General features: G+C 27.8%; 1 pseudogene; it reads right to left on the bottom strand.

Annotated features, from left to right (window-relative positions):
- Positions 1-6,583: 6,583 nt before the first annotated feature.
- Positions 6,584-7,823, bottom strand: LOC100788907 (WAT1-related protein At1g68170-like; annotated as a pseudogene).
- Positions 7,824-14,038: the final 6,215 nt, after the last annotated feature.

The raw sequence follows: 14,038 nt of genomic DNA, 5'->3' as shown, positions 1-14,038 counted from the left end.
ATAAGTTTTTCAGTAAAAAATGATTAAGTTTAATTGTTTAAACTTATTTATTAATTCTACCAATTAAACTCATTCATTTATTTGATTAAAAAATAATTTAGGCATAAAATTAGGCCCAATTATTTAACTGAGTCATTTAAGTTTTGTAAAATTTTAACTAATCAATAACTACCAACATCTCATTTTCATTAGTCTATGTAAAACTAAACTCAATTTATTTAAGACCTATGAGAATTATGAACTTATGAATAAATATATATAGTTGAAAGGAGAGATTTTACGAAGATAAATACTAAAAAAATTTACATTAAATCACACACTTGTTATTTTTATCTTATATATACCATGTAGTTATTTTTAATTTTTAAGAGTTGTATTTTAAATAGATAATTGTAAATTTTCATAATTATTTTTTACCATGCTGTTTTTTTAAAAAAACTTTAAGTCATTTTTATGAATATAACATTATATTGTATTGTACTTTTACTTTATTTTTTAACAAAAAAGTATACGCTAAAAAAGTAGATTAATAAATAAAAAATTATTAAAAATATTAATTAAATCATAAAAACAAATATAAAGTTTTAATTTTAAATTTGACTAATTTAATTAAATTTGAAAAATATTTTTTTTTACAAATCAAATTTAAGCTTTAATTAATTAATCATTTTTTATTGATTAAGTTATACTTATCGTCCTGTTATTTTTTGGACAGGTCAAGCAGGACATGACGTCTCCAAAGTGTTTTACAACTAACTTCTTAGTGTACTTGCTAAGTGTACATTGCAAAGCCTGTGGAGTTGTAGGCCCACTTGAAATAATTAAGATTATGCGCGGTTACAATAATAATAATAATAATAATAATAATAATAATAATAATAATAATAATAATAATAACTTTTAACTTAGTTGTAGGCGTTTAATTCAACAAACTTTTTTTTTAAAAGAATCTTAAAATCTCCCGTGCATTCAATATGTTCTTGTTTAGGTATAAGTTTTCTTTGGAATTTTGAGGGACTTAACCAGAGCATTTAAATTTGTTCTGTTGTTTTTTGGTTTGAAATATATCCCCGTTTTATTTTACCTAATATATGCTTCTGACATTTTCAATATGGTTTTCAATAACGTGATCTGTTGTTGCCCTTAGATTCCCAAATTAAGAGATCACAGGCAATTATAACAACATTTGCCACTATATGGCATACAAAACAAAGATTGAGCTCCTTATACTAAGGAGTAAGTCGGGTATCAAGCTAGTTAAGGTTCATTGGTACATGTTTATAAATAATTGTTCAGTATATGATTGATAAAATACACAACCTCTCACCTTTAAATATGAAAGTACAAAAAGACTAAATCATGATGTGATAATCGATCAAAAGAATATAGTACTAAATTCTAATTAGTGTTATTTTGTTTTCATTTTCTTAAGGAAAAACAATTTATGTACTCCGTTTCAATTATAAATTGTTTGAAATATTTATTAATTTTTAGAATAATTATTTTAAAATTATACTCACCATGATTTTTATTGATTAACAATATATTTTTTTTTATACTCACGATGTATAAAATTTAATATTTTTCCTTAATGTTACATATTTCAAAGAACTTTTGATCATTGATCGATAAACTGTTTTTGTTTTCCTAAAAAAATAAAATGATCATCTGCTCAAATATATCCCTCAAAGGGCAGGATGTAAGCATGTAACCACTATGATTCAATGTATCAAAGTCATGATTTGATAAGGGAATAACTTTTAGTGACAACAATGTGTCAATGAGCATGTTCTATCTAAATGTAAACAGGAGTTCCACTACCAATACTACTTACATTAAATAAGTCCCAATGGTGATATGAGCATGTTCTACTTCCGAATTGCACAGTACCCTCCTCTAGAAAAAAAATCTCAAGCGATATCATTATATAAAAATATCCATATAGAAAAAAATACTTGTTAAGTTAAATTTATCTATATTATATCATTTTTATTTAATAAAATTAAATGATTAGTATAAATATTATGAGTTTATAGTATTAATACTATATCATACATTAGACTAATAATACAATAAACTAATACTATATATCAATTTTTTTATTAACAAAACCATATCGTTATAATTTATTATATTATTAGCATAAAGTTACGTCATTTATGCTAAAAGTTTATTTTTTTATTAAAAAAAACCGTAAATTCATACATTTCACTAAAAAAAAACTAAAATTAACAACTAATATTTTTGTTTGGATAGTGGGCGGGGTCTAAGCCCGAAAAAAGAGATTACAACTTAACTAAGTGAGGAGTAGAAGCATCAGAGATAGCAGCAGCATGCATGATCCAACACAAGAAAAGTTTCATCAATAGCACATGCCAATCCAAAGATAGCAGCCTCCTAATCTCCTGAACATGCTTTTAAAAAGCCTTCTGCTATCATAATTGCACTCTTAATGTTAAGGTATTTTGACTCACTGCAACTGTAATCGCAATTGTCACTTCACTGCTCATATTTTTTCGCAATTACTTACAATATAAAGGTTTTGTGACTTACCACCGCAATTTAAAACCATCCTGTGTCACAAGTCCGCACAACCTTCAAACTCCTTAGAGATGCTACTAACAACAAATTTTGAATCAATATGAAACTCCAGAAATCTGATATGCTAGCAGCAGCCAACTTTAAACCCTCGAAAACTCCCCAAAGTTCTTCTATGAAAGCAGAAAAATTTCCCAACATCTTGGTGAACCCGCGCCTATACAGAAAACGAATCAATTGAGATTACCGTATAATCTTTTTTTCCAGACTACGTCAAATTTAATAACCAATATCCATTACGATTACGAAGTCAAATTTAAACTAGTGAGCGTTTGTTTCTCCCTTTAAAACCAAGTTAATCGCTAATTCATGGCATGAAAGTATTGTTTCGCTAATTCAAATTATCCGTTATTTTCATACTAGTATTAAATTAAACATTGAATATAAATTTCGCCTAAAACTGTAATATTTTTTCGGTACTGTTATGCATTTAAAGGTGTGGGTAGCGAGTAACTAATATGGGTACGGGTGTATAAATAATACTCAGGGAGCATGAAGAAGATTAAAGTTGCTACGATGCTACCTATGTTATGCATGTATTATTTTCAGAAACAGATATCAGGAGGCTATTATAGTACATTATCAAAACTATACTCATTGTCACCCTTAGATAGAATAATTATTACAGCTGATTAAAAAAGTTAAATATTATCTCTATAATTATTTAACAAAGTTTCCTGCTTAAAATTAGAATCGAGACCACTAATTAACTAGATGAATTCGCGTCAGTTGATTCACATATTTCATGATGTTATATATTTTACTAGAGCTCTCATAAAAACTATTTGAACCTCTTCCCGTTTTGAACCCATTATGCTATTCCCTTTCCCCTCTCTTTTTTCTTCTCATTGATTGTAGGTGGTGGCTTTGTGGTGCGACTTTCTCCCCCTTCTCGATTGTTCTTTGCTATCTCTTATGATTGCAGGGGGCTTGTTGATAGCAACAGTGATGGTGGAGTTGTAGGTGATAGTGGTGGCGGTGCAAGATGGGGGGTGGCTTGTCAGGTGTGGTGATTTTGGGTAAAAAGGAATAACAACATCGATAATGACAATGTTTTTATGAAAAAAAAATATTTCATAAATATTTAATGTGTTGACCCCTGAAAAAAAATTATAGTATTATAAGAAGAAAATAAAAAAATAAAAAAATAAAAAAATATTTAAAATAAAGAATGATTTAGGTAATTATTTTTTTTCACATATATATATATATATATATTCATCGACGACCTAAGCAACGACTTATGTATCCATCACTATTAAACGTCGACCCCTTATGGTCGACACAAATAAGTATGCAACGCTTTAATTGGCAATGACTACACGATCGTTACTTAGCCAACGACAACTTGTGTTCATTAACCGTCCTTAACAATGATTTTGTTGTAGTGTTGATTGATAAAAAAATATAATTGATTTGCAAATATCAAAATAAATACGTAATCTTTCTAAAACTTAGAACTTATACATCTTTAGTCTTTTAACAAAAGACGCTTTAGACTTAAAAGAAACCAATTATATATGAGATACATTAACGGGCAATAGTCGTAAAATTTGACATGGAAAGTGGAAACTATACTTGAAAACTTGGCCAGTAGCCATTACCTTGTCCTATTCTGCATTATTACCAACCATATATACACCACTATTTTTATGGTGCAACGGTTCTATAACGCAAGCTAGAAAAGAGAGGGGAAATTATCTTAATGCTACCAATAGGTCATTGTCGTGTATAAAACAAGTTGAATTCCGCTAATAAATTTCATTTCACCAGATTCATATTCAATGAATGCTAACAAATAAAAAATGTTAATTAATTAAGTTCGTTTTAATCAATATAAATTTCACCAAAGATTGAAGGATTTTTGTTTTATACGGTAACAAAACAAAGTTTCAATACAGAACCTTTTACAAACTATCCAAATTTTCCCATTAATTAATGGACCATAATGAATTTAAATTTTATCGATTAATATAGACAATTTTAGTCTATGCTAATAGTGTGTTGAAGAGATAATACTACTATATACTAATTTTGTATACTAACAAATAGTTTGTTAGTATAATAGATTATATTATCAGCTCAAACTTAGAATTTCTATACAAATAATTTATATTTTTGGTTAAAAAATCTATATCAACAAAAGTAACCCTAATAACAATGGATTTAACTTTCAAAATAATAATAAATACATGATGTACTTTAAAGCTAAATGCGGATGGACAACGATTAAAATTTTCAGCAAGAAAAAACATTGATTGAAATTTTAATAGTATTATGATTTATTTTATACGTGTATATATTTTGTTAAACACTTATTACTTAACCAACAGTTACTATGGTATATTTATTTTAAAATGTACTCCACAATTCAAAATATTTAAATCCATCTATTATTTAGTGCATGTTAATGATTTTGAAAAGACATTTCTCTCATTAACAATGAATCTTGCACGTGGATTTAAGCCATCCGATTATTTGTCTTGTGTGCCAAATTGAATTCTCGAATACTTATCTTGTTTAATAGGAAGCCAAATATTCTTGGTTCCATAAATTAAATGGTATTGGCAGCCGAGACATTTAGCATGATTCTTAGTAAACAGACTTTTAAAAGCAGCACAATGTAAGTTCTATATTGTGCCAAGTCTTGCAGCATTTATCTTCATAGAGGAACGTAAAAATAGACGGTCCTCAAGAGTTAGGGATGATAAAAAGGATATGATACCTTTGTTGCTTAGTCGGCGGAGAATCAAAGCAATGAGTGGAGTTTTCATTATTTTTTTTCTTTATTTAGAAATATAGAAAAAAAAATGAGGAAAAAATAAGGGGTCTAAATTCTTTCCTCATATTTTTATTGTCCCTTGCATATTAGGAGGATTTAGAAGATAAAAAAGGTTTAAGAATTTATGTTAGCTAAAGTATATGTCCGTTTCGCATATGATTTCAAGTTTTTGATTTATAATTTTCAAATGTTGAAAAAAGTATTTGATGAAAATGGAGTTGATATAATTTTTAACTAATTTTCAAAAATATTTTTAATTTTTTTAAAACAAAAAAAATGATTTAGTGAAATTGAATTTTAGTTAAAAAGTAGTTGCACAGACACTCAAACACTCCCTATATTTTTATATTTTTTTTTCATTATTTTCATCACTACCATCATTATTACTAATCACTCTCATGATTATCATTGACATTAACATCACTATTGTGATTATCATTATTATCACTTGTAATACGAATTTAAGGGAGTCAAAAGGGGCCTTGATCCATCCTCCCGCGGGATGTTTATGTATATATGAAGAAAAAAATTAATAAAAGAAAATTAAGTTTTTGAGTTGAAATTTAAAAAAAATTAGTCATAGATCATATTTCTAATTTTATTCATAAATTAATAATAAATATTTTTAAATTTATTATTTATTAAAAATTAAATATTTAAATAATTATGTAAAAAAAATTTCGAATCACACTTTTAATACACTCTTAAATTTATTCATGATTACCACCCCATAAAAACAATTTTAAACTATATAATAATTTGGCATGGTTGCAAAATAAATTATAAATTATAAATTCATGCACATCTTTAATTTTATTGTTTTAAAAAAAAAAGAATTAAGTATTATAAATAAGATCAACCATATACGTGTCATGTCTCAATTCACCATAACTGCATATTCTGGCTGGGGTTAAATGTAATTTTACATAGCATTGAAATTTGCACTTCAGCGACTTGAAATTGGAGGACTTGCATGATCAATCACTTTACATTTTGATATATGTGAAGAATCAATGTTTATTTTACCTTAAACTTATTAAAAGTGGTTATGAATAAAGTTTCATCTCTGTGGGTACACTATCAAATCTTTTCCATTTTCAAGCGGCTTAGTGGGCAAGTGGAAAAGATGGGGCCTTTATCATTCTATATTCTTAGTTGTACTTTTTAGGCCTCGGAGACTTCCCTCGGAGCCATATCTTCTTTTCAATTATTTTCGTTGTCTTGTCCTTCGTGTTCTCTTTTTGATGCATTATCATGATCCTTGCCAACTATCTTATTATTGCTCTTACTACTGCAGGTGTAGCTGTCGTTGCTGCGCATACATTTATCATGGTCTGCTGCTGCCGTAGACGTGACAACAACCTCAATTTCTTCTAATTCTAGAGTAGTTTCTAAGTCAGTCACTTTTTTCATTTCTTTGCTCTTACCCCACAGCACCATGTACAATCCAATCACAATTAGCACTGCTCCAATTACACTAAACATGCTTCCAAAAATCAATTCATGAATATGTAAGTGGACCCTGATCATAAACTAAAGTTAATGATTATATGGTATATTTTAGGTGCCTAGCTAGGATTCGGTATATACCTTCCCAAGTATAGGTTCTCATCCAGCATCAAGGAACTAGCAATGGCCACAAGCATCAGAGGATTGAAAACAGATGCATACAATGGACCTCTTATTCTTGCACACCGTACCATGCAATGACAACAACCATTATTCCAGAGGCCACAATTCCCTACAACACCACCACCATTTCACGTGAGCATGCCTGTCGATCTCATTTATATATTCAACCATATACATTATTAATTACTTCACAAAACCAATATGCTAATTAATTGCTAATTATATATGTATTTAGCATACCGAATATGCTGCAGTTAAAAGCCTAATGCTCCAACCCAGCCCCCATTAAGGACATCAGAGCTGTACTTGAGAGATGACTTGGGAACTCTATGCTCATCTGAGCCTGCATTATTGTTATATAGTGATTATAATTTATAACCACTAATCAAATGAAAGTTCATTTATAGATGATGGACAAATTGAAAACTTGCTGACACTGTATGAGTTGTTGTAAATTTCTTAATTAATACTGTCTTCAATTCTTACCGATCAAATTTTTTTATAGATGTACGGACAAATTGAAGTGGCTGGTGATTAAGTAATTAAGCTAACCTGAATGATGAGCCATAATGCAAAACAGAAGCAACTTCCAAGACCACAAAATATCCCAAGCAATTTACTACCAGAGTTACCATTTAGTGTTCCCGTGGTACCCTTTTTATGCAAAAGGTTAATGTGGAAGGTCCAAATGTTAATTTCTACAGCTTTGAGAAATGCATGTCAGCATCATTGCCCCGCCAACTCCTGTTATCGTTCCAAGCACCTTAGCCTTGCCTGCTGCCCTTTGCAAATTTAATTTTTTCGTAACTAGAGAAATTAAAAAAGAATGTTGATTTATCAGTAATCATCTATGTCATATGAAAAGTATAGTGATTGGGGGAGGGGGGTGACTTGTGTGTTGATGATTAATCAATTTCAAGGATTCGAAATAAAGGTTTTGGAATTAACTTCCCCTCTGTTATGTTATTGCTTGATCATGTGAAAAAGAAATAATTGTTAAAAGCTTTACTAATGACAATTAGTCGTGGAGCTTAAGTGGTTAATAGAAAAGATAATAAATTAATAACACATTCGCTTTCTTTAGTCAACAATATTTTTTTTTTTAATCAAGAAATTGTATTAATTCAAAAACCAAGATAGGTACAAGGTGATCAAAAGATCCAACCACAAAAAGACTAAACAAAATAACCTAGCACATCAAATTAGCAATGTGTTTTCTAAGTTTCTTTGATGACCAACCCCTATACATAATTGTTTCTATAATATCATCCTTTAGATCTATACTAACATATCTTTGATCTCCAAAAAAATTTGCATTTCTAAGTCTCCAAATGCTATAGATTGTCTGAGTAAAAGCTAATTGAAGCAATCTAGCTTTCCAACCTTTCTTCACAATATTCTTCAAAATCTAAACAATTTCTTCATTCCAAGGTTGAGGACTATGTTGACAATCAATCCAATTTAACACCTCACTCCAAACTTTTTTGGATTCACTACAAGCAAAGAACAAATGATCATGTGATTCATCTACTTCGTTACAAAGGCTGCAAATTTTCTCTTGGATCAAACCAAATCGACACAATCTATCTTTAGTGGCCAACCTACCATGACAAGCTAACCAAGTCGTATGAGAAGCGCGAGGTCTAGCATAGTTCCTATAGAATAAGTGTCTCCAAGCAATTCTAGAATGATCATCAATCATAACCGTATAACATTTCCTCGAGGCAAATCTGTTATCCATCATCAACCTGTCCCAAGTATATTGAAATTCACCAATAAACTCTCTTTGATTCATAATATTCTGAAAAATTCAAGAACTATTCAACTTGGGTTTGACCTCCATAGTATCTTTTCCTTTCATGTAGTGAATATGCACCCACTTCACCCAAAGATTATCAGTCTTTTCACAGATGTTCCATAAACACTTCAACAGAGTAATTTGGTTCCAAACATGTAAGTTAGTCAACAATATTAATATTATTTGTTATGTATATTTAGATAAGAGTTATTAATTTTTTTAAAATTTTCAAAATTTATAAATTAAAAAATATTTAATATATAATTTTTTAAAATCATTTTATATGTTTTTATTTTGAATAATTTACATATTTTTATTTTATCAACTTATAACTAAATTTCATAAATTAATTTTAATATATAAATTATTTTTACTCTAATTATTTACATAAAATTAAAAATATTTATATATTCAATATTTTTTAATTTGAAAAAAATAATAACTCTTCATGAATATTAATGATATATAAAAGTTAATGTTAATATATTTAACTAAATAAATCAAGTATTTTTATTGTCTTGTTTAAGAATAATTTTACGTGAATAATTAGAGTAAAAATAATTTATATATTAAAATTGATTTTAAAAAAATTATGTAAATAATTTATATATTAATTTATGACATTTAATTTTAAATTGGCAAAATAAAATAAAAATATGTAAATTATTCAAAATAAAAACATATAAATTATATAAAATGAAATTAAAAAGATTTATAGATTAAATATTTTTTAATTTATAAATTTTGATAATTTGAAGAAAAAAATTCTTTACTAATGATACATTGAAAATAATATTAATGTAGTTAATTAAATGAAACAAGTGTCTTAGTAATTTATTACTTTGTATATAAATAAATAATCATGAGTTCAATTTTTATTAAAATATTTTTATTTATTTATTTTAATTATTTTCCACATAAACTCTATGTAAACAAACTATCATATTAAGGGTAATTAAATCACGTAAACTTACCCAAATAGGCCAAAAACAATGACTTATAAATCACCCTCCAAGTCAGCTTTGGTCTGTTTTTCATGTAAACAGTAATAAAGAAAAAGGCATTTTAACCATTCATATTAGTAGTAATATCGGACAACACTAATATGGTTTGATATATAGTAAAGAGTGTGGAAATTAATGTATATAGGAAGTTTTTATTGCATGGTACAAAATTATTACATATTTATGATTTATGTCAATTTTCAATTAAATTTTGTTAACATGTCGCGTAGAAATTGACATAAATGATCGGGAGCAAGTGAGCATGTCATATTCCGGACCATGATTTTAAACTGCAACTGTAATTGTGATTGTAGTGAGTCAGAAAAAAATTTATATTACGAGAAAATGTAATTGATATTGTCGTGATTATAATTACTAAATGTCAAAAATACCTTTATGTTGGGACCATAATTTAACACTATGCTCTGGATCGAATAATAATTTCTTGAATTAAGCAGTGGGATATGGAAGTATGGACCTTTAAAAAATAAGAGCAAGAGGAACTGTAGAAGCTGTTGCGAAAATGAGACCGTAGGCAGTAACTATTCTGACACTCATTCCATCGTTTGTGGCAAGTTTGTGCACCGAAGCAAATGAAATCTGAACCACCAACATAAGCAAGGCTGGCTTCAACCCATGCACTACTTTCCCTGTATCTCTCCTTTTTACGTACGCTTGTACTAGATATATGTATGTCTATATGATCACAACTAGCTGCTGCAAAAGGGTTTGCAATTGAAGCAAATAGAAAGCGTTATGGAGTTATGAAATAACAACTCAACCATGACTTGTTTATATAAACGATATCGGAAAACACTAAGATTTACAAATTCTAAGAAGCATTTAATTATTTTGCTCCTCTGAGTTAGTCATTTTGCTACATCAATTGCCTTTCAATTTCATCTTGGTTTCATATTGTTAAAGGTTGGACCGTGAAGATCATGTGCGTCTGCTTTAGCGTCGGGAAGTCAAATCTTTGTACACTTGTATTTGTGCAACTGTTGCATGTCATATACCATAGTTACATGGGATTATGTTTACACTTTACACCTAGTGCTAGGATCAGAGGAATTTCACACTTTAAACTACATTTTTCACTAAATTAGGTTGTTTTCGAAAACAAATTATCCAAGGTGTAGTATGAGAACAATTGTAGGAAACAATAACAAAAGTTCATAAGATTCTCGTTAGTGACCTAGGTATCCATGCCAAAAGTTAAAGTATTCTTTGACTAAGGTATGACGTTTGAAGAGGAAAGTTTAAAAAAAAAGACACATAAAAAAAGAAAAAAAAATTGAGATAATGAAAAGTCAAAAAATAAAAATAATATTGTATTTTTACTTTTATTAGACATGAGACAAAGAGTTGTACAGAGTTTAGTGAGCTACAAGTTTTTAAATATTTTTCCTGTCTATCATTTTTTGTTTTATATTATCTCTCAGTCATCTTTTAACTCAAATGTTAAACAAAAATTTTTGTGATGTCAAATCCCTTATTTTTTAACGAATTAAATACACCTTAAATGTTACTATTTTTTACTTTGTACATCAAATTATATATATATATAAAATGTAGAAAGTGAAAAAAGGAAACACTTTTTAACTATGTGGATATTTTATTGAAAAAAATATTTTCTGTAATAATATTTTTTAAAGACGTTTAGTTTTTTTATATAAAAAATCCTACAATTACTTTTTCATAAAGACTTTTTAATTTTTAATTGTTTATCTAATAAAATGAACGATTCTTAATATGTACGGTTGAATTTATAGCGAATACGTTTAAAAAAACATTTTCTATAAAGTAAAAAATCCATCCAGTTTTAAACACAAGAACAAAATTTATATGAATATATGACAGAATTAATTTATAAGGTTAAGCAAATAAACAAACCCTTAGCTTTTATTGGTCATTCTTTTTTTGTGTGTGCACAGCATGGTAATTAATGAAAATAGAATACAAGACTTAATGTAAAATACCTATACATGCATCTTCCAACACTAGGTCGAGAGAGAAAACAATGAACGATTTTAATTTTAATGGTAGAGAGAGACTTGATTGAGAGACAAGAAAGGATCCACATACTTAATATCAGAAAAAGAAATTAAGTTGACTTATTCTTATGTTTGGAGTCATTCGGTAAAACGACAAAGCAGAAACGGCAACTTGTGTTGGGCCAAAGTATAAGAAAATGAAAATAGCAACTCTTCAAAACCAATAGGAGGATTCTGAATGGTTGCATTGTAGATCTCACTTAAGTCATTTCTTATAATAAAACGAATAATAAAGTCTCACAAATATGTTTGAACTGGACAGAGAGAAAAAATATAAATTATTAGACCCCGTTACAACGAGTATTAATGCAGCCACATAAAAATGTTTTTATTTTTATTGATTTTGTAAAATGACAATTAATTTAGAACCATTTTTTCTTTTGCTAAAATATCATATAAAATGAAAGGAGGGAAGAGGTAAGAATCCTGGTTATAAGAGATATGATTTTGCGTTTGATGCACGGGCAAGTCTTTGAGCACAAAGATTTGTTAATTTAATAACTGAAATTGTTCTAAAATAATATTGTCAACTCATCCTTTCTTTTTCAATATTTTTATTATCTCTCTTTATCATATTATTCGTATTGTCTTATAGTATTTATTTTTCTACTTTTTTTTATTGTAAAAAGTATTATAAAGAAAATTAACGAGGACAATGTTACTCGTTTTACTGTTCCTAAGTGAATATTATAATTGTTAAATGAACGTACAGAAAAAGCTTATTTCCACAATGACTAGTGGGATGACAGCACCCATCAGTTAGAATTCAAAATGGAAATAAATACTTTCTCTTGTTTTTTATTATTATTATTATTTGAAATTTGATTTGATTACTCTGACCTCTCGCCCCCATTCTGCTCGGCAAATTAATAAGGGTGAAACAGAGCTCCTGCTCGCGTGCGTCTTGGCTCTGCTCTGCATTCAATGTTTTTTTATGGATTAATATATTAATTTATTAATTTTATTTAAAATATTAATTGCAAAGATTCAAATATGCCATCTCTCCTAATAAGATGATTCAAATCAGATCCAAAAGAAGAAGAAAAAAATAATTTCAAGATTTTATTGGTTGGAGTTAAATATATATTTTATTTTACTTGTTTTAAAATAATATAATATTGACACTTCTATAATTTCTCCACTCTTCTTTTTTCTTTCACCATTATTCAATAAGGTGAATCTTATATCTCTCTTACACTTGTACATGTCACCACTAGCATATATACTATATTTTTATTCCTTAATTCTTGATTACTTTAATCTATAACTATTATTTGATTTTATTTTTCTTCTAGACTTTTTATCCATGATTATTATAATGTTTTATTTTAATTTCCAACAATGTTATACTTAATCATTCAACTAAAGGAGGCTTAACCTGTCGGCGGCATTCCACTAGGCTATCTTAGTTTTTAACCTTTACAAAATCTTTGTGTTTCTAAATTAAATAGTCTTAAGTTTTCTAACGACCTGTATTTTAATAGGTAAATATTAACGAATGTCCTTAAAACAATAATAATAGAATTTTAAATAAAAATATTTTATTAGATGAAAAAATTATATTATTATGATCTTTTTGTGCTCATAACCAGTGTTCTCGAAGTTAATAAGACCCCTTTTAATATATCAGTTACTTTTTTTTTAAATGACACCTTTAAGTTTTATCAATTCAACTCTTGAATCGTAACATTATTTTCGTGATCACATATCAAAAGTTAAATTATTCATATAATTATAAATATATAATTTAAACAGAGAAATTTATTTATGTTTTCAATAATATATTATACATTAAAATAAATTAGTAAGATAGAATATTAATTATTTTTTAAATTACGTGAAATCCTGTACACTTTTTTTATTTATTTATGAAAACGTTACATACAATGATTAAATTGAAAATAAATAAATAAACTAGCATCAGTAGAAAATTATTAGAACTTTAAAAATTTCAAATTTAACATCTGGTGGCGATGGTGTATTTAAGAGAGATATTAGTTCTCACTTCTCACATGTATCCTAGTTTAGAGACATGCAATCTTATTTTAAAGTATTATTAAGTGTGGACATTTCTCTCAATAAAAATGAACTTGGAGTTTTGGAATCATCGGGCCTGCATGATAGTCAATTTGGGTTAATGACCAAGGTAGTAGTTGAGGCAGTCACTTTT

The sequence above is a fragment of the Glycine max genome, chromosome 8 (genome assembly GCF_000004515.6).
Source record: "Glycine max cultivar Williams 82 chromosome 8, Glycine_max_v4.0, whole genome shotgun sequence".
Lineage (NCBI taxonomy): Eukaryota > Viridiplantae > Streptophyta > Magnoliopsida > Fabales > Fabaceae > Glycine > Glycine max.
The sequence above is the reverse complement of the archived record's forward strand: the minus strand, read 5'-3'. Positions and strand labels throughout refer to the sequence as shown.